Genomic DNA, 22,095 nt, shown 5'->3' with positions numbered 1-22,095 from the left:
CTTCTCTATGGTTGGGCAAAAGTTTTCCACCACCATCCAGCTTTCCCCCTCCACCAAAACTAGCTGGCATGGGAAGTGTAGACTTACCTTAGCAGATTAGGGACTTCTCTTTGGGTGTGGTTTATTTGTTTGTGTGCTTGCTATTTTCTTTTCCTGCCTGGATTCTTAAGAATATTGCCTTCTGTGAGCAAAACTACCAACTTTGACCTGCCTGGAAATGATAGTCCCTGTTGTCAGGAAGAGAGTGAAATTCTCATTTTTTTGATCACCTTCTGCAGTGGGGCAGGAACAGAGGAGTTGTTCCGATTCCTTTGTTTACTGTCTTCTTTCCTACCGATGGGAAAGGGGTTTGTGAAAACATCCCCCACTGTCAGAGCTGTTATTACAGTCTTTAGAAATGTCATCACTGCTCATGGCATTGTGCTTACCATTAATAAATTTTAGTTCAAGGATTAGTATTGTCTAAAACTATTCAGGTGTACTGTGTGTTATTAGTTCATCACAGGTGCAGTAGGTACCTTATTTAGTGTTCACTAGGGACTTGATTATGGTTTTTCATTCGTTCAACGAATATACAGGAGATACTCAGTATCAGCAACCATAAGGTGCTGGGGAGATGGGTGACAAGAGACAGACAAGTTTACATTTCAGTAGTTTACAGAGCAGTGTGCCTTCCAAGGCTCCATTTTCTTTCCATGTGCTACTGGCTCCCTTTTGAGTGTGTATTCAGTGGTCTCCCACAAACAGTAAGAGCTGAGACAGTGGAGACCCAAATCACTCAGCTTATTTTTTCTACCCCTGTGGGGCTAGGAAAGGAAATAAACATAAAACTAACAGTTTTAAATCATTTTTGATGTTCACTTACTTATTCAATACTGTATATCCTAGTGTTGTATAGTAGTATCAGAATTTCAAGAATGGGAAAAGAATAGTTCAGCTTTATTTTTGGAGTAGACATTCTGAAAGTCTGCTCTAAAAGGATATTTATGTGGCTGAGGTCCTCAAGCATCCTTATAACCAGTGTTTTGAACTCTCTACCTGATATAGATTACTTATCTCCATTTCATTTAGTTCTTTTTCTGGAGTTTTGATGTGTTCTTTAATTTCGGCTGTGTTTCTTTGTCCCCTCGTTTTGGCAGCTTCCCTGTGTTTATTTCTATGTATTAGGTAGAGCTACTTTGACTCCATGTCTTGGTAGCGTGGCCTAATGTAGTAGGTGTCCTGTAGGGTCCAGTGGCACAGCCTCCACTATCGCACAAGCTGGGTACTCGAGGTGCCGTTTGTGTGGGTGGGTACATTGTCCTTTTGTAGTTGAGCCTTGGTTGCTGTTGGCAGGTCAATGGGAGGGATTTACCCAGGCCAGTCAGCTGCAAGGACGGGCTGTGACCACTGACCACCAGCCTCTGCCCTCCGTGCAGGGTCAGCTGTGCAGGTGGAGGGTAGTAGTGCTCCAATGTGGTCTGTAGCCATCCACTGGGTGCGCAGGCCAAGGTCAGCCCCACCTGTGTTTTGTCCGATGCCACCTTGCTATGAAGCAGTCTGAGATGGCTACTACTTGTGCTGGGCTTGCAGGTTCCCAGGTGAAGCCAAGCTGTGAATCTAGGTTGGCTGCTGCTAGTGCAGGGTCTGGGGCTCACTGAGGCCAGCTGTTGCTTTTTTTGATAGTATTTAGGAAGTTATGAGCCAAGACCAGTCATTCACATGGAAAAGCAACTTGGGGTGGACCTGGAAGCTGGGAGAGGTGGAGTCTCTGGGGATCTCCAAGGTGGGTCAAACAGTGTTAGCTGCTGCTGTAGGGAAGGGAGCACCGCTCACAGGAAGTGCCATTGATGGAGTCTCAGATATGGCACCAGCTTGCTGGCTCTGCGGGGGGAGGATTTAGGAAAGGGACAATGGCCTGTGCTTGCCTTGATGCCTTTCAAGCTGCTGCCCCGGTGCTGGAGCTCAGGGGGAGTGAGTCTGAGTAGGTGAGTCCGTGTCTGGGTTCTCTAAGAGGACCTGCTTGGGGCTTCAGAAGTTCCTTCCACCAATTCAATCCCCACTGTTTTTTGCAGCTAGAAGTTTTGGGGATTTATCTTTCTGGCACTGGAACCCTGGGCTGGGGGGCTCATGTGGGGCTGGGACTCTTGACTCCCAAGATATCCCTCCCGAATTTTTATCCACACATATCGGTGAGGGACCAGCCTGTTCCGCATCTGCACCTCTCCTGCCGGAGTGGATGGACGGGGTTTCTTTAATTCTGTAGTTTTCAGACTTCCATTGAACTCACCATTTCTTTCTTTCTTTTTTTTTTTTTTTAAAGATTTTATTTATTTATTTTTAGAAAGGGGAAGGGAGGGAGAAAGAGAGGGAAAGAAATATCAATGTGTGTTACGCCTCATGTGCTGCCTGCTAGGGACCTGGCCTGCAGCCCGGGCATGTGCCCTACACTGGGAATCAAACCTGTGACTCTTTGGTTTGCAGGCTGGCGCTCAATCCCCTGAGCCACACCAGCTAGGGCTCAGCTCAATTTCTGATAGTTCTGAGTGATGGTTATTCTATATTTTAGTTGTAATTTTGATGTGGTTGTGCGAGGAGGTGAGCCGTGTATCCTTATGCTGCCATCTTGACCAGAAGTTCTGAGGATATTTAAATGATTTATCTGATCATTCACTACTGTGTTAGTAACCCCCATTAGTCACATGTACAGAAACAGCTTTTTTACATAGAGAACATAGATTCTTGATTTAGGTTCCCCAATATGTCTGTTCATTCCCTGAACTTGTCTGGAGTGGTTATGTGTGGCACTGCCAAGCCCTGGGCAGACGGGGCACCTGCATGCAAGCAACCCTGCTATGGAGGCAGGCAGCGGAGAAGTCTGATTGCAGAAATGTGAGGGGTCGCGGTGGTTGCTGCTGTAGACTGGGTGAAGGGAGCACCACTCGCAGGAAGTGCCATTTTAGCTGAGGTCTAAAGAAAGAGGAGCAGAACTTAGGGGGTAGGGGTACGGAGGGAGCACAGGGAAGCATGATAGGATGCTGAGCAGTGGGTAGAGGGGCATGAAGCAGGAGTAGAGAGGCAGGCAGGGTCCCGGAGTCCTGAGTTCAGGTTGGCACGTACAGTGCTCCCCAGTGAGATTTCAACTTTCGCTGTAATGTTTCCAAGTTGCTGAATGTGTATTGGGAACTGGCAGGGTGTGGGAAAGGGGCCCAGAAAAACCTTCCAACTTAGTTTAGTCCATGTGAGAGAGTTAAAGCTTTATTTTAAGGGTTATGGGTAGACATTGCTGGATTTCAAGAAAGAGAAGATGTAGCCTTATTGGGAGGGTACTAGAGTCGTTCGGACAGGACACAAGGATGTCTTGGAGGAGGGTTTGCCAGTGGAGACAGAGCGGAGTGGCTGGATTGGAGATGTTAACAGCAGGACTTGTCAGTGAGAAAAGGGAAGACCAGGAAGACCACTTCCTCATTATCACCGGTAGACAATGCTTATCGTCACTTTTACTGGGAGTTTTAAATTGGGCACTGTGTATAATATTCTGTAAAGCACAGAACCTGTTCTCAAAGTTTAGAGCTTCGTTGTGAAAAAACAAAGAATGGAACAAAAGCTATTTTAATTGTATAGATACTCCTAGCTATGGGAGTTCTGAGGAGGAAAGACTACTTGGGTGATTGCATAAGCTTTCATGGAGGAAACAGAATTTGAGCAAGACCTTGGAGAGGAGAATGGGGTGAGGGAGGAAGGTAGAGAGGGGCAAGGAGGATCAGTCAGGTAGAACAGAGGTGTAAATGCAGAAACACAAGGTATGTGCTCAGGTCAGTAGGTACACTGGACTGGACTAAAGGCTTGGATCAGAATGGTGGGAAGTGTGGATGGATGGATGGACAGGTAAGGACAGTATTCCAGAGCAGCGATTTTCAACCCATATGCTGCAAGAATTTTTAAAGCATGCAATACCTGACTATTTGGTCAGGGGTACTGACCTCTTTTCCCTTAGATTGTCAAACAAAAAATGACAACAGTTAACACAACAGTAAGCCATCCAGTGTGAATGGACCAAAATTATGCCTCTTTTTGTCAGACTGGCAAGAAATCTTTTTTGATGTGCTGCAGAATTTTAGTAATTAGTTTATGTGTGCCATGAAACAAAAAAGGTTGAAAATCGCTGTTCTAGAGTGCCAAGTTAGTTTAGTTTTTTTATTCAGTTATTAAACAATAGCACTAGTGCTATGAATGGAGCTCTACTTTAAGAAGGTAACTTTAGTTGTTTGTTCTTAGGACTGGGAGGGGACAAGACTGGAGTTGCTGACTGATTCAGGTTAGCACAGAAGGCAAAGTCCAAAGGCTGGTATCAGGGATTAGGGAAAAAAGCAATTTGAATAAGAGGAAGAAGGAAGAGAAAAGAGGTTTTGGGCCTGGCCGCTTATGGAAAGTGGGGAAAATAATCTGTCTTTTGATGTGTTAAATTCGAAGTGACAATTGCAGTATAAACAACTTAATTATACTCATCTAGTTTTAAATTCTGCACAGTACTTCATGTATCTATGAATACACGTGTGTGTTTGCACACGTTTCTTCTCTCTGCCTATCTCCCCCTCCTGCTCTTTTCTGGCAGATCAATTCATATTCACCTTTCGGGATCTTGTTCCAATATCTCTTCCTTTGTCACATTTTTCCAATTCTGCTAAAACAATCGCACCCTCCCATGGGTTCCTTTCAGGGAAGAGAAATAGAGCAGACAGATGGACTGGGTGCTTTTGAAGCCCTGTCTTTTCTCTCTAGGGCCAGAGGCACTGAACCCATCAGTGGAAATTCTGTACATAAGAGAGGTGAGTTGACTGCTGTCTGTCTACAAGTACCGATAAAGAAGTACAAGATCAGGATTCAGGATACTGTATACGTACAGCTTCCAAATAGGATCAGTCTTTTGGCTGGAACATTTTACTCTGTAGCTGAATATGTGTTAAGGGCTGGGGGGGAAGGACAAAATAAACCATCTAACAACAGTTGAACCTACAAGAGAATCTTTACTTTTGGACTGTTTTAAGATGGCCCAGTCAGCTCCAACCAAATCCATTTCTGGTGCCAAGAAACCTGGGAGAAGAAGGGACCATTTTCTTTATTCAGAAGTGGTAGCTCCAGTGAGAGAGCTTTTGTTACAGCATGACTAAAGAATTTGTTGAGAAGCATTCATTCCCTTGACAACACTTTGAAAGGCATTTTTCAGCTTCAGGTTGTTTGGAGAAGTTTATAACAGTAGATTATAAATTAAGGAGGTGCCAGAAGCAGAAAGGTGGTTTTAAGATCGAGTTTAGAGATGCTAAAGTGAAGCTTAGGCAGAAGCTGCTCTCATTTATTAGAGGGAACTGAAAGGGGGTGTGTTTCAGCTGTCATTTTGTTTATTGTTGTTGTTCTTTTTCATTTTGGGGTTTTATTTTCCCTACTACCACTACCTCCTTTTTTAAAAAGAAAAAAGAGAGTTTGTTAACCTTCACTTAATACTTTGTTCTGAGCTACTTTGAAAGGATGAATTTAAAGGTAGCAATAAATTCATATAAATTCTTTTTCTTTGAATTTATTCAGAAGCTCTATTTTCCCTGCCTTCAGAAAGGCCTAAACCTTTCTTATAACTCTTTACATTGGGAAAGAGAATGGATAGTGAGTAGAAATAAGGACCTACTTCTAAAATATGGACCTTTTGTAGTACTTAGTGCAATTTGTATAGAGCAGTTTTTAATTAGAGAAGACTTGTAAGGGTGCCCTCAGATCAAAGGGGCTTACTCTTGAGATGATCATTTGCATGGGGTCTTGAGGCTATAGAAGAAGCCTCTTTTAAGTAGCATCTGAAAAATCATACCTGTGTAGAAAATCTGGAACTGTTTGACAGGTTGAGGCATGAATATCTTTCTTTTATGTGTGTATTTCCAAAAGGTCGGGGTGTGACCAGAACAAGGAACCAGGCTTGTTTCATTCTAGAAGAATTCTTTGCTTCACAAGTTGCTGCATCATGATTCTGTCTTTGAACTCATCTTAAAATTTTTAACATGCATTTTTCAGATCTTGTCCTTTAAGACATAAACTTTATTGATTGCTTTATTTTAAAAATTACAAGAACTAGATTTAAATTTTAAGATTCTCTGTATTTTAAACACGAAATTTATGGAAAACCACAGGAGAGTTTAATTATTTATGTCAGCCTAAATTAATTTCTGGTTCTGAACAGCACACTCAATGTATTGTTACAGTTGTGATCTATATACACATTATTTATGGTTCATTTTTTTCACTTGAAGTCATTTCGTATCCCTCTTATACCTCAATATAATGCCCATAGTCATTTTTAGTAGCTATTTGTTGTTACATCATATTGCTGTTCCGTATAATTTGCTTCATCATTCCCTGATTTGACATTTTAATTTCCAGTTCTCTTTGCTTCTGAAACAAATTAGGAAAAAACTTTGAAGCTTTTTTTTTTTCTTTGTATTTTTGTGGGTGCCAGTAAACTGACTTTGGAAGCTGTGTCCCAGGTATATCTGTTTCTGAAGATAGAAACAGAGTTATTCTGTTATATGAAACCAGATTATTGTGCAGGAAGATGCATTATCATATAAAGGTTATAAAAAGATAAATGGTATCTGAAAAACCATACTTGTATAGAAAATCTGGAATTGGCAATGTATATCTGATGTTTTTTCTCAGGTCTGTCACCATTGCCTCGTCACTTGTGCAAGTGATTTCTCAAAGTTGTTATTATTTTGCACATCTGTTAGACTGGACTTCAAAATGTGTGGACTTCAAAATGTGTAGAACATTTAGAGCAGGGTCAGACAGACTTGTTTGCTAAAAGGTCAGACATGCTGTAGGCTTTCCAGGCTGCACATGGTCTATGTTACACATTCATCTTTGTTTTTGTTTTAACAACCTTTTACAAATATAAAAACCATTTTTAGCTCAAAGGTCATAAAAACATAGGCTGTGGGTTGTAGTGTGTCCACCACTGATCTAGGGTATTAGATTTTTAAACATTTGGACATAAAACTTGAACTCTGAAGATTGACTTCAGTGCTGTTGAAATGTCAGGTGAGGATTTGCATGCCAACCTTCTGCAGAGCAGGAAGTGGCCGTCAAGGCTAGTTCTCCCAGGCCCTCCCTCCCCGGCTCTCCCACCCACATTTCTCCTTTTTCTTCTAGGAGGTTGTTCTGTCATATATCCTTGTTATTCTCCTGTGTTTTTTCCCCCTTCTCTTCTGGCTCCTTTTCTTGTAGTATAAAAATATGCTTAAGTCTTTTCCAGTGCCTGCCATATTGGAAATGTGCAAATGTTGAAGGAATGCAGCTGTTAAAAGCAAACATTGTGTCATCTTCTAACAAATGCACGATTTCCTTTACTTTGCAAGCAAGAGTCTTGAAAGAAGCATGTTATCTTGTCCACAGTCTTACCTTCTGTTCTTCCCTTCACTCTGCATTTAGACTCCTATCTTATCATTCCATTAAAACTGTTCTTTAAAGATTTGCTAAATATAATCACCAAATCACATGAAAACTTGTAAGTGTTTTATGTTACTGGGCCTGTCTGCTGTATGTGACACTCTCGGTCATTTTCTTGACATTCATCCTCTCTGGGCTTCCCTTACACCTTTGACCCATTCCCCCTAGAGTCTGCTTTTCTGGCTCTCCTCCCTATCTGTCCCTATACTCGATGGGGCACAAAATTCTGTCCTCCCCCTCTGTTCTCTCCATGACAATCTTACACACCCCAGAGATGCCTCTGCCTCGTCCTCTCTCCTGAGCCCCAGTCCTATACAGCCTCCTGCATGGCCACCCCAAACTCAGGCAGGCCCCCTCTGCCCCCAAGTATGTGGTCCATTTACTCTGCAGGGTGTAATGTGTTACAGAATCCCCGGAAGAAACATGGGAGTCCTTGGGCGTGCCGCCTCTTCCTTCACGCCTCAGGATCTCATTGGTGCTGAGCCCTACATTCAGCCTCTCCGGGCTCTGGAGTCTGTCCCCTGTCACCGTCGCCACTGCTCATGTTCTAGCTTTTACTAGCTCTGAATTAGGATGGGATCTCTTACTGGTCGGTCTGCCTCCATGCTCACTTCCACACTGCTGCTGCCGGAGTGAGGTTTCGAGAATGTAATTACATCATGTTTAAAACTCTAATGTCTTTGGAGATGTGAGTGACTTAGGCACTGGGGCAGGAAAAACACACCACGAGCCTGGAGTATTTATGCCAGAAAGTAAGGAGGTGCTTTAGAGAAGATTGAAGCTTTTTGAAAGAACATAGGTGCCAATCTGAAAGAATTCTCAGTGGCCAACCTTATAATAATTTGAGCAAGAAAATGAGTATCAATAACATTGCATTGTAATCCACAGAGTAAAATAAAAATGCATGTGTGTAGGGATGAATAAATGAAGGATGAATAAAGAAATAAATGGAGTTGAAGAGACAGCTCTTTCTTACAGAAGAACTTCAATTGATAAATATAGAGGGAGTAGGAGAACAGAAAACTACTCTTTGAATACCATAGTATGTAGTTGTTGCAGGCAAGATCCCCCAGTGGATACTAAAATTAGTGGGCCAGAGTGCACAGAGAGAAAAGATATTTGTATAATCTCAAATTATCTACTCCAATATATTTATTTGTAACAAGGGCGGAATAGTAAATTTAACTTTGTAGTGGAGAAACCCCGCAGTCATCAGCATAGCCAAGGGGCCAAGGTTAACATCACCAGCAGTGATACATACCGGCATCATGTTCTCCACGGTGTGATGCGTAGTGTTTCTGCCAAAAATGCATCAGCCTGGTCTGCTCATAAGAAATTAAACAAACCCAAGTTGAGGGACAAAATAATTGACAAGTACTTAATGCAAGTGTCAAGGTACTGAGAGATGAAGAAAGATTGAGGAACTATCGCAGCTTAGAGACACAACAGCTAAAGGCAATTTGAAACTCTAGATTGGATCCCAGAGCAGAGAAAGGACATTATTGGGGAAAACTGGTGAAATTTGAATAAAGTCCATGGTTTATTTAATAGCATTGCTCCAGTCTCTCTTTCTTAGTTTTCATAATTGTACTATTTAAGATTATTTAAGGTATTAATACTAGTAGAAGCTAGATGAGCATATACAGGAACTCTGTAATTCTTTAAAACTTTTGTAAAAGTCTTAAAATATTTCAAAATGAAAAGATTAAAGGGAAACTCCTCCAGAGCAGCTCCATTTCCCTCAAGGTGAAGTCCAGACTCGTTTGTGCGCCGTGCAGGCCCTGCAGGAGGTGGCCCCCCGCCCCTCCCCGCCCGGGCGTTGTCTCCGCTCTCCTCTCCAGCTTTCCTAAGTAACCCGTGTCCTGCCGTCCCTTGGATGTGCTGCCCTTCACTTCAGCGCCTTTGCCATCCCCCCTCCTTAGTGTGCTGTAAAACACTCCGCCGAGACCCAGGTCAGCTGCCACCTCGGTGATGCCTCCTCTGCCAGCTCTCCCCAGGGAGCTGACTTTTTGCCTCCCTTGCTCTTAGCATAGCATCTGCGTCACAGCTCAGTGATTCACTTGTCAGGTCTCCTTGGTCTCCTCCGGCCTGTGACGTTCCTTCAGTCTCCCCAAGTCTTTCATGGCCTTGGCACTCTGGTGAGTACTGGTCAGTTACTGTGTAGAGTGTCCCTCAACCTCTGTTTGTTTCGTTTCTTACAATTAGATTGAAGTTATGTATGCCTTTTTGGTAAGATGGTAAATTTTTGGTAATATCACTCTTTTGGTAAATCCCACAGGAGTACTATTGTGTTCTCCCCAGGGGCCTATGATGTTATTTTGTCCCAACATTGGTGATGTTAGCTTGATCATGTGGGTAAAGGTGGTGTTCACCAAGTTAATCCACTATTTTTCTCTTTATAGCTGATGAGTAAACTATGGGATAATACTTCAGGATTATGTGAAAACACCCATACCTCAGAGATACTGCATGTTGGGCAATATCTCAACAATGCGAGTAACACAGATTTTTTTGTTTCCCAGTGCATATAAAAGTTTTGTTTAGAGTGTACTATAGTAAGTGTACAATAGCATTATGTCTATAATAATGTACATATCTTGATGAAAAATAGTTTTTTTTGCTAAGGATTACTAACCATCATCTGAGCCTTCAGCGAGTCATAATCATTTTGCCTGTGCAGGGTCTTATCTTAAATTTGTGGAAAACTAATATCTATGAAGCATGCCTGCATTCTGCTGCTCATCACCTCGCACTTGGTAGTTTTAATGTCCTCTTATGCTTTGGAATGCAATCATTCATTCTGTTATTTGTTAGTTGAACTCCTAAATTTTAAGCTTAAGCAACTGGGAGAAAAATGGTACCATTTCCTAAGATGGAGACAATGTGGGGAGGGGTAGGCTTTCAGCAGACTGGGACAAAAGAATTACTGTGGAACATACAGACACTAGGTCATGGAACATACTGCTACTGGAAATAGCTGCCTCGTTTCATCTACTGACCCAAAGCCCATGGTTAGAAGTGATGGATTGTCAGTTCCTAACGGGTGGGGACCACTAGTTGAGATGCAATTTCTGAGTCCATCTCTAGTATTTCTACTGTGCCTGGAACAGTGCAGGGACTCACTGTACAGAACAAAGTCATTTGTCTGACACTAAGTTTGTGTGGGTTTGGTCACACCTTGTCTCTTTCCCTCCAACAATTGCTGTGCTGCTGCCAGGTGTAATTAATGTCACTTGTAGGTGTGCATACCCACAGTCCCTGTGCTATCCTTTGTATCCTACCTTTCTTCCCTCCCTCCCTGACCCCAGGCACACAAACTATAGAATTTTTCTTGAACTCTTCCCCTGCTTAAGATGTGGTTCACACCTTCAGTGCCCCCTCTTCAGAAAACGTTATCTGCCTCAGATAAATTCCCCCTTTGTTCAAATCACGTGACTCTCGAAGGCTATGCTTTCTGTTCTCATATTTCTTCCAGGTATTGATGTATTTGGACATGGTTACTCAGAGCAGATCAAAATGCGAAGTGCTGTATTTCATCTTCAGAATGATGATGTGATATCAAGAGGAAAATGGAAGCCTTTTTATGAATCCTCTTATGTCGCATTGTCATGGAAGGATAGGGCTGTGGCCTCTTTGGAGTTGATTCTGCATCCTCTGTGGCGAAGCAGCTCTACCCCAGCTTCATTACCACAAGGGTGATGACACCTGGACAGACAGCAAATCCTTGATTTTCCAGAAATCTTTCCTAGTCTTTGCATTTTCCATCACTTGGTCATTCCTAATTTTCCCGTGTAGTGCACCAGGGATGGTGAGTAGCAGACAGCGAAGCAGAGTGAGATGATGCACTGGACAATGAGGCCCTATTCACAAACTACAAACCTCCTCAGCAGCCAGTTGACAACAGCACAGAGGTGGATTAGTGCATCGTGGACATTTGGGTGGCTTTGCAGTAGTGGAGCATTTGACATTCAGTTCTTGAATTGCTGACTGCACAGCACGCTCTGGAATGGGTGCTGTGGGAAAGCAGCATCACCACCCCGCCCCCAGTGTGGACGAACCGGCTGGATGCAGTGCCGGAAAACTCACAGCTGTTCTGCTGGTTAATGCCATTTCTAAACAGTTGTGCTCATTTTGTTTGAGGGCCACTTTGTTTCAGTAACTGACACTGCAGCATTAAAATCTGCTGGTTCCCCAACCTGGCTGTGTGCTGTTATCAAGTCTATACATATTTATCAAGTGTATCAAGTATCAGCAGGGAAAAAAGACCCAATCAGAAACAAAAGATACACTAATTTAAATAAAGAAGAATTTTCAGGGAAACAACAGTAGAGTGGATGAAGCTGAGATTCACATCAATGATTTGGAACATAAGAAAGCAAAAAACAACCAATCAGAACAAGAAGAAAAAAGAATTTAAAAATTAAAGAGGGTAGTATAAGCAGCCTTTATGACAACTCCGAGAGGTCAAACATTTGCATCATAGGGGTGCCAGAAGGAAAACAGAAACACCAAGAAATTAGAAATCTTTTTAAAAATAATGAAAGAAAACTTCCCTAATTTGCTGAAGGAAATAAACATGCAAGTCCAGGAAGCACCAAGAGTCCCAAACAAGATGATTGTAAAGAGGCCCACTCCAAGACACATCGTAATTAAAATGCCAAAGGTTAAAGATAGAGACTTTTAACAGTAGCAAGAGAAAAGCAGTTAGTTACGTACAGGGCAGTTCCCATAAGACTGTCAGCTGATTTCTCAACAGAGACTTTGCAGGCTAGAGGGGATTGGCAAGAAATATTCAAAGTTATGAAAAGCAGGGACCTGCAGCCAAGATTGCTCTGCCCAGCAAAGCTATCATTTAGAATCGCAGAGCAGATAAAGAGCTTCCCAGACAAGAAAAAACTAAAGGATTTCATCATCACTAAATCATTATTATATGAAATGTTAAAGGGGCTTATTCAAGGAAAAGAAGCTCAGAACTGTGAACATAAAATGGCAAAAAAAATACAAATCTATCAACAGTTGAATCTAAAAAACAAACTAAGCAAACAAGAAGAACAGAGACAGAATCATGGATACAGAGAGCATTGTGATGGTTGCCAGGTGGGAGGGGGTGTGGGGGAAATGGGTGAAGAGGTGAGGGGATTAAGAAGTACAAATAGGTTTAAAAAAATATACAACTAGGTAGTTGCCGAATGGGTAGGGGAATTTAAAGTACAGTATAGGAAATGAAGTAGCCAAAGAACTTACAGCCTGACCCGTGGACATGAACAATGGTGGGGGGATTGCCTTGAGGGAGTAGGGAGTGCTGAGTGGAGGGAGGGCAAAGGGAGAAAAATCAGGACAACTGTAATAGCATAATCAGTAAAATATTTAAAAAAACCATTCAACTTATGAGTCATTCCAGAATGTATATGAGGAAAAAGTTTTGATGGTAAAGAAGTGAAAGCCGTAATCTCTCTAGATTAAAAAAAAAAAAATTGGAGACAGAAATGAATAGAGGAAAATTAAAGGAAATAACAAAGGAAAAGCAATAGTATTGAATTTTCATTAGAATGCCACTCTTGTAATAAAGTTCAACTCTTAGTGCTATAATAGGAAGAATGTGGTCCTTTTTTTTTTGTTTGTTTGTTGTTTTGACCACCTCCTGATCTAAGTGTACAAGTACTAAGCTGGTGGCAGTCGCAGGCGGGTCACGCAGCATCATACTTGTGCTGTCTTGTGGTTTCCTCTTCTCGCTGCAACCCTGACTTTGGTTGGCCCTGTAGGAGGAATGTCTCGATTAGTTTGCTCGTGTAGATAACTGTGCTGTGGGAAGGAAGCTTATCTAGAAGTCAGCTTGTGGCACCTGCTCACATTCCACCATGAGCCTAGGGGTTTGCTTGGGCCTCCCTCTGGGACCCCTGATCATGTCTCAGATATCCATGTAAATACTTTTCCAGGTAGATGGACTTCTTGGGTGGCAGGACCTGTGAGACAGATGGAAAAGCAGGCCATAAAAAGCCTTGTCATGAGAGAATACCATCAGGTGATAGAAATATTACGTGCAAATTTATGTTTTGTTAAGTTGAATGGGAACTTAAAGAAATACAGTGTTTAAAATAGACTTTATTTTTAGAGAAGCCTAAGGTTCACAGCAAAATTGAAAGGAAGGCACAGAGATTTCCCATTAGCCCTGACTTCACATGCATGGCCTCCCCACCAGAGGAGTACCTTTGTTACAGGACCTCACGCACCCAAAGTTCACAGATTGCATTCGAGTTCACTCTCGGTGATGTGCATTATGTGGGTTTGGATAAATGTATAATGATATGTATCTGCCATTATAGTATCATACACAGTAGTTTCACTGCCCTAAAAATCCTCTGCCCTGAAGATCCTTTTTTGTTGTGGTTTTTAGGTACTCATGAAGACAAAGGGGGCAGGGGCATCTGTGAAACAGCCTCCCCACAGGGAATTACGTTATTAGTTCGGCCCGAGTGGGCAAACGGACTGGTGGTCCCAAGCCCCTCTGCATACCTCCCAGTGGGCCTGCCCTTAGAAGGTACACTGTTGGAGGTGAGAGGAATCATTTGAAACTATATGAGTAATGCCATGAATCACCCCAGAATTTCTGTAAGTCTTGACTTCTTGAACATTACATTCTCTTGCATTCTATTTGATTATGTTTCCTCACTCTTATTGGCGAGAAGCTTTTGCATCAGAGGGGAAGAAAAGTCATTTAGACTTATTCTTTGTCGCTATTAAATCAAATCCAATTCAGTAATGTCTAAAATGATTCTTGGAAGAGGAGAACCAAGCCTCATTATCTGGGTTGTTTGTTTGGCATTCAGACACATTGAACTGTGTCAGCAATTAGAAGCAGGTAATAAAGAGGAATGTATATACAAATAACCAACAGAGTCCTTTGGCTCTATTATACTTATTTAAAAGTTGCAGACATTGTTCATGGATGTAAAAGTTTGAATACCAGCTTCTTTCTTAGCTATTAGCCTACAACTTTTTTCTTCTAAAACCTCTTTTTAGTGTTGTCAAGGAAAAAAAATGATTTTGTTCCACTTCTGTTCAACTCTAATAGAGAATATTTGCCCAGAGGATAAGTAATTGGAGGAAAAATAAACTTCTACCACATGATCCATAGAAAGCATAAGCCCTAGGTAACTGATGGAGGTGGCGGAACTCTGTCCTCTAGGACCCAACAGGAAGTGTCTCCAGAGCAGAGTTCCTGCAGTAAGTCTGTGTGTCCTGTTTCAGCAGGTTAGTCCAGAAGTGGGCGGGGAAGGGAGAGCTCTCAACTCACCTATTTAACCTCTCTCTTTTTTTGCAAATGAGAAAACGGGGGCAGAGAGGCAAATATCTTGCCCTAGAAACAGAAAACTGGGGAAGAATGTGATAGGCGAGGGTGTTTATCTCTAAATACCTGAGGCCCAATTTTATCACACTCTCAATTATTTCTAGTTTTTTTAAAGAGTGTTATGAAATTCTCAAAGTGGTATTTTAAGATTGCTGCATTTTCTAGGAGAGGGTTTGTAAATTGATAATCCCATAATAAAATAAACACAAAGATATTGTGATATTTACATGTGACTTTATAGCTTTCTGGGAAAGAGATGGAAAACACAGAAAGGAACAGTTGATTTACCTCCTCTTACGTATGGGCTAACTTTAGAATCAAAACTATCAGTTATTAATCCTTCAGCTTAGCTTTTTTAAAAATTCACTGAGTCCAGTTCATTGAAGTCTCGGTTATATCTGGCAGAGGAGGTGGAGACGACGTGCAATATGAGAAAATTCTAGATAAAGAAAGCTCTGGAGAGAAGGTGTTGGGCTAGAGTAGTGCTAAGGGTAGTTAATTAGTAGATACTGGAAAAATTAGCATATAAAAATTAGAGTATTCACTGAAGGAAAGGAATGTAAAACAGAATGGAACAAAACAAAAGGGATATAGAGATCTAGTTGGGGAGTTGGGGGGAAAATGAAGACCAAAAGGGAGGATAATACAAGTTTATGAGGTTATTAAATTAGAAAGGGAAGGTGACTAAGAAATGGAAGAAGTGCCTGTGAATAACAATAGTTATGAACCAAGACATTTTCACAATAGATTTGAGTGACTCTTATCATCTAAGATTAGAAAGGACTAAAAACCAATTTTCACTGTATTCTTGAGAGCCAGATGATAATCCAGCCTACTAAACTGTCATCTCCGGACAGGTGGTTTGTGAACTGTTACTTGTCCACAATCATATACATGCACACATGGAAAGTAAGAGTTTAGAAACTCTTGTAGTGATTTGACAGAGTAATTTTATGTCTGTTGAATCTAATAGAATAATTGAAGCCTGTATTTTGTCTTTTTAATTTCATTTTTCTAATAATTTGTTTTTATTGGGGTATAATTGACATATAACATTATATTAGTTTCAGATGCACAACATAATGATTCGATATTTGTATATATTGTGAAATGATCAAGTAAGTCAAATGAACATCCGTCACCGTACATAGTTACATTTCTTCGTTTCTCGTGATGAGAACTTTAAGATCTGTTGTCTTAGCAACTTTCACAATACTCATCTGGGAAGGGTTAGAAATACAAAAACATACCATGGATGATTGGAGAAGCATTGAATAACCCCATGCTTCTCAGAGTGATTTGTAGAGCAGCAGCCTCTGCATCATCCGAGAGCTTGTTACAAATGCAGACATTCGGGCTCCAGCCACAGACCTTCTGAATCAGAACCTGCATTGGACAAGACCCCGAGATGAGTTGTGTGAGCATTACCGTTTGAGAAGCCTGTGCTTCGATGCTTTTGGTGTGGGGCAGATGAAATCATTAGAAAGCGCTTCCTCATACCAATTCCAGTTCTGCTTCACTGTACCTGAGGTTGTGCAGAGAAACGTCTCGTGACGCCACTTCAAATATTTCGAGACCACTGTCAATTCAAAAAAGTATTGTACAAATAATTATTGAGTATGTGTTCTTTGTAAACTACCTGCCACGCTAGGTTGTAGGGTTACGGTGATAAAAAGGACTCTGGCCTCAAGGAGCTTAAAGTTCCATGAAGGAGGTAGAAAAGGGGATATTTATATAAATATCACAATAAAAAATGATGAACCCATAATATGCAGTGCTGGGAAATTTATAGCAGGAGAAATTATTTTTACCTGCAGGGAGGTGAAGGTGGAGGTGCCTTCTGTGGCAAGATGGAGTGATGGGGAAAACCTTTATGGAACTGGTATTTGAATTACAGTTGACCCTTGAACAATACATGTTTGAACTGCATGGGTCTGCTTACACATGGATTTATTTAAATAAATACATACAGTATTATATATGTATTTTTTCCTTGTTATTTTCTTAACATTTTCTCATGAATATAATATATAATACATAAAACATACAAAATGTGTGTTAATTGATGGTTTATATTATTGCTAAGGCTTCCTGTCAACCGCAGGCTATTACTCATTAAGTTTTGGGGCAATCAAAAGTCATATGCAAATTTTCAGTGCTGTGGAGGGTTGGTCTCCCTAACCCCCTGTAGATTTTAAAAGGTGGGTAAGAATCAAAAATGCACAGGTATTGGTGTGGAGGTCAAGCAGGATAGAAAAATGGGAAAGTTTGAGAACAGGGGTAAGGGTCTGAATTTAAACGATAATTCTGGTAAGTTTCATAATTATACCCTCAGACGTTTAGAGATTTTATATAGTGATTTTCATGAGCTTTGGAAAGGAACAGGTTTTATAGAAGTCTGAAGTGGTCAGTACTCAGATTAAAAAGAGTCTTTTTTTCTGTGCTGTTAGCCATTGTCTTACATTCTGCCACTTGTTCAGAGACAACTATACTCTTTGAAAGGGATCCTTTTCAGCCCTGGCTGGGATGACTCAGTGGATTGAATGTTGGGTAGCAAACCAAAAGGTCACTGGTTCAATTCCTGGTCAGGGCACATGCCTGGGTTGTGGGCCAGGTCCCCAGTTGGAGGTGAGCAAGAGACAACTAGTTGATGTTTCTCTCACACATTGAGTTTCTCTCCCTTTCTTTCTCCTTCCTTTTCTCTCTCTAAAATAAATAAATAAGTAAATAAAAGGGATCCTTTTCCATTGTAAAAACAATGACAGTATAGTTGTCTTTAAAAAACACAAACCAATCCAGTCACACGATTCAAACATAAAAAGGGACAACAATGAATGGTCTACTTGTAACCACTTTGCCTCCCAACCCAGTCGCCCTCCGCCATCACCGTCCACAGCCCACACAAAGCATGGCCAGCTCTTGTTGAATGTGAATTAACTTGAAAATAAAAGCAACTCTAATTCTAGGTTGAGGCCCCTCTCTCTCTACACACTTTAAAACACAGTAACTAGAACAAAGGAAGTTTAATATAAAGAATTATTAGCTATGCCAGGAGGTTGGAGTCATGGGGGATTGGCTAATAACAAGTAAAGAAAACTCTGAAAAGTACAGGAATTGCTGACATAAGCAGCCACAACCCACAGGCCTGAGATCTACACTTTATTGGACAGAGCGCAGCCATGGCTCTGCATGGCAGAGAAGCCGCACTTTAAATCAGCCCTAGGGAACCTGTGCTTTAAGGTGCCTGGGAAGGCTGTTGATGAAGAGGTATCTCACCAGAAACACTACTACAAATCTGCCTGAAAAAGAATCGGGGGAAAACTGCAGGGCACTGCTGGCAGCTGTGCTCTGCAGGAGCCTGGTGCTGAATGCAGGCTGTGTTGTAGGAGCCCACCAAGCCGCTGTACCAGAACCGGGAAGCGGACTCTTTCCTCCTGCAGCGTCTTTCCAGCGCCCTCTACCGAAAACCTTAACATTCTGCCAGTTGACAAAGGATAATTCTTTTAAAAAGGCTCAGATCCATTCCTTCAGAGCATGCAAAAAGGGTGAAGTTGGATCTGAGAATCGGTGTAGTGATAACCAGCATAGTGACTGAAAAGTACAAATAGTCATGACATCCTAAATGAAGCATTACTAGAAGACTTATGTGCTACCAAAATACTATGTGATGCATTTTAGATCCAGATATTAATGTTTTAGGTATTCGTACTACTTATATTATTTTTCTCTTGATTGAGAATTCACTGAAAATTTTTTTCACTTTTAATAAAAGTGTCAGCCCTGGCTGGTGTGGCTCAGTGGGTTGAGTGCCAGCCTGTGAACCAAATGTTCGCCAGTTTGATTCCCAGTCAGGGCACATGTCTGGGTTGCAGGCCAGGTCCCTAGGAGGGGGCGCGCGAAAGGCAACCACACATTGATGTTTCTCTCCCTCTCTTTCTCCCTCCCTCCCCCTCTCTCTAAAAATAAATAAATAAATAAATAATCTATAAAATAAACAAATAAATGAAAGTGTCAGGCATATAGATAAAGCTAGGGTACAGCAAGAAGAAATGAAATACCTCCTGAGTAAAACTGTTCACTGTAGAGGCAGGAATTAGCAGATATGAAATATAAGGAGGAAACAAAGTTGTTTGAATATCCTCTTTATACCTTCAAATCATTAAATGTTACATCAAATCCATCTTCGAGGTCTTTTAAGGTCTTCGACTGGCTTCCTTCAACTAGTGCATAGCTGTTATCCTAACACCAGCCTTCGTTATTCCATTTAGTATCCAGGATCATTCTCTCTCTTGATGACCTGTCTTGTGTTGGGGCATATTTTCCAATATTATTCTTAGAAAGGGTGCATGGGGGATACTTAGTTTTGAGACCATGTATAGCTGAAAATTTCAGTTCTATGCTGACATCTGATTGATAGCTTGGCTGATTATTAAAACCTTGGAAATATTTTCCTTAAGAATTTTGATTTCCCCATTGTTGTTTAACTTCCATTTAGAAGTGTGAAGCCTTTTCTTTTCTGTGTAGCCTGTTTTTCTTGCCGAAAGCTTGTAAGAATTTTTTTGTTTCCAGTGCTCTGAGGTTATTATGATGATATTCCTTGGAAAGGGACTGCTTCATCCATTGTTTTGAGTACCTGCTTGATAATATTCTCATTTTTGCAGATCCATCCCTGTTCTTCAGAAGTTCTGGACTGATCTTTTCATTTTCTTAACCTGTCTTCCTACTTGCTACTTTTGTCTTTGTCTTTTTGCTTTCTTTTCTGAGAAATTTATACAACTTTTTATTTTAACATTAAACTTTTCACAGTCCTTAAAATTTTTTGGTTAGCCTCTGAATGTTTCTTGTTTATAGCATCTATTCTTGTTTCATGAGCACAATATCTTCTTTTCTCTTTGGGAATATTATTGAGAAGTTTTCTTTTTCCCTTTACTTTTCATTTTGCATAATCTTTGCTTCCTCCAAGCTTTCTTTTTTCTCTTGGCTTTGGTTTCTGTTGTCCTTTCTCAGAAATCTGTTGAGTTCTGTTGGTTCAATTTTAAGAGTGAGCCTCTGAAGTAGAGTTTCTTAACCAGTGTGCCAAAAAAAAAAAAAAAAAAATGGTGTTGTAGGTGTGTGAGGATAATGATGGTGTCACCCTAGAGTGTCCAGGCAGCGTCTGGAGAGTCTGGGCTCTGTCCACGCCTAGCCTGCACACAGCCTCATCTGTCTACCCCAGAGTAAGATTACATTTTCTACGAGTGGCGTGGCATGAAGTTTCGGAAGTGCTGCTCCAAAATGTACTGGCAGCTCAGAACCTGGAAGTTAGGCTTATTGACTATAGGTTGTAAACTGTGGCACGATCAAGCCGTGTCATTTTCTTGGGGTCAGATTTATGTCCATATTTTTAGGTCTTTCCTTTTGGGCTGATGAAGTACCACAAAAGAGTCTTCCAGTTCATTTGTTTTTTTCTTTTTTCTCTGTGTGTGTGTGTGTGTGTGTGTGTGTGTGTGTGTATTAAATCGTTGATTGATTACACATAACAGATGATGCACAAACTTCATTCCCATCTATAATTTTATCTGGTACCATAATTCAATTTAGATCTATCACATAGGATGTGCCAACAATCATTAATAACCAAATAAACTCTATGACTCTGCTTGGGTGACCCTTTTAATGGTGAACCCCAGGTCACAACATAATAACTTACCAATTCAACTATATCAAGGTTTCTGAAGACAATGGCTTGTGTGCCCAAGCAGATTGTAAATAAATTTCAAATGGAATCTGCCATCACCCTGAAGGAATTCTGACTTCACACTGTTGGGTAACTTACCAAGAGGGCTTCAGAGTAGACTAACTTTACACAGCACATTAAAAAAAAAAAAAAGGCACATTTATTCATCGTCATGATCAGACTATTACATTTAGCAATCAACAGCATGTGTGTAAGAGAAAGAAAAAGAAAAAAAACTACATTAAAAACTCTTTGTTGGAATGCTTTACACTTTCCACAGAACAGAAACTAAAATAACCTGTTATATAATTAGTCACAAATACAGTCCTTGAGATTTTTGCCCATTCACATGAGCATTGTCTAAAACATGCCTTCTTTGTAGCAGCTAGTCCCTGCTACCACTGTGCCTGGCTGAGTTCACAAAACTGTTGTAACCTGCAGCTTCCCTGTCACTTCTCTGGCTCTCCTCTCTTGCTAAGCTTTGTTTCCTGGCAGCAGTTGAAACCTTCTGCCACTGCCATAGCTACTGCTGCTGCTGGAGCCACCATAGGCACCTTCGTTTCATGGTTTGGCAAAGTATTGGCTTCCCCCACCACAGGGCCAGAGCTTCTGCCTCCAAAGTTTCCTCCTTTCATGGGTCCAAAATTTGAAGATCGATTGTTGTAATTGCCAAAATCATTGTAGCTTCCGCCACCTCCAAAATTGCTTCCATCATTAGAGTCCATTATAACTATCCCCACTGCCACCATAACGACCACCACCACGGCTACCACCAAAGCCACCTCGGCCACTGAAGTTTCCCCCACAAACAAAGTTGTCGTTCCCTCCAAAACCGCCTCCACGACCACCTCCAAAGTTTCCAGAACCACTTCGACCTCTTTGGCTGGATGAAGCACTCGCCATCTCTTGCTTAGATAGTTCCTTACTTCACAGCTGTGGCCATTTAGAGTATGGTATTTCTGAACGACAGTCCTGTCTACAGAGTCATGGTCATCAAAGGTTGCAAAAGCGAAGCCTCTCTTTTTGCCACTGCCTCGGTCAGTCATGCTTCCAATCACTTCAGTTTTCCCATACTGTTCAAAGTAATCTCTTCGGTGATGTTTTTCAGTGTCTTCTTTAATACCACTGACAAAAATCTTTTTCACAGTTAAGTGGGCACCCGGTCTTTGAGAATCTTCTCTCGAGACAGCCCTCTTTGGTTTCACAACTCTTCCATCCGCCTTGTGTGGCCTTGCATTCATGGCTGCATCCACCTCCTCCACAGTGGCATATGTGACAAACCCAAAGCTTCTGGAGCACTTGGCGTTTGGATCTCTCATTACCATACAGTCTGGGAGCGTTCCCCGTTGCTCAGAATGGCTCCTCACCCTCTCAGCTGTTTTCATAGCTCAAACCTCCGACAAAGAGCTTCCGTAGCTGCTCCAGCTCTTTGGGGGACCTTGACTTAGACATGACGACTGCAGAAGAGGAGACTTAAGCGATGCTTACTCAGAGGCGTCCACTGGCAGAAAGGAGTAATCTAACGAACGTATCTCAATTTTTTGTACGGAGGATATAGGTCTGG

The 22,095-nt window shown here is 41.4% G+C and overlaps 1 protein-coding gene and 1 pseudogene across 2 annotated transcripts in view; one reads left to right on the top strand and one right to left on the bottom strand.

The window, feature by feature from the left end:
- Positions 1-22,095, top strand: part of GAN (gigaxonin) — a 53,264-nt gene that overhangs the window by 7,354 nt on the left and 23,815 nt on the right. The window lies entirely within an intron of this gene.
- Positions 21,006-22,030, bottom strand: LOC129075163 (heterogeneous nuclear ribonucleoprotein A1-like 3; annotated as a pseudogene).

Source organism: Pteronotus mesoamericanus, unplaced genomic scaffold (assembly GCF_021234165.1).
Source record: "Pteronotus mesoamericanus isolate MK-2021 breed Mesoamerican mustached bat unplaced genomic scaffold, CSHL_Meso_final contig_52, whole genome shotgun sequence".
Taxonomy (NCBI): Eukaryota; Metazoa; Chordata; class Mammalia; order Chiroptera; family Mormoopidae; genus Pteronotus; species Pteronotus mesoamericanus.
This window is presented reverse-complemented; position numbering and strand designations above follow the sequence as displayed.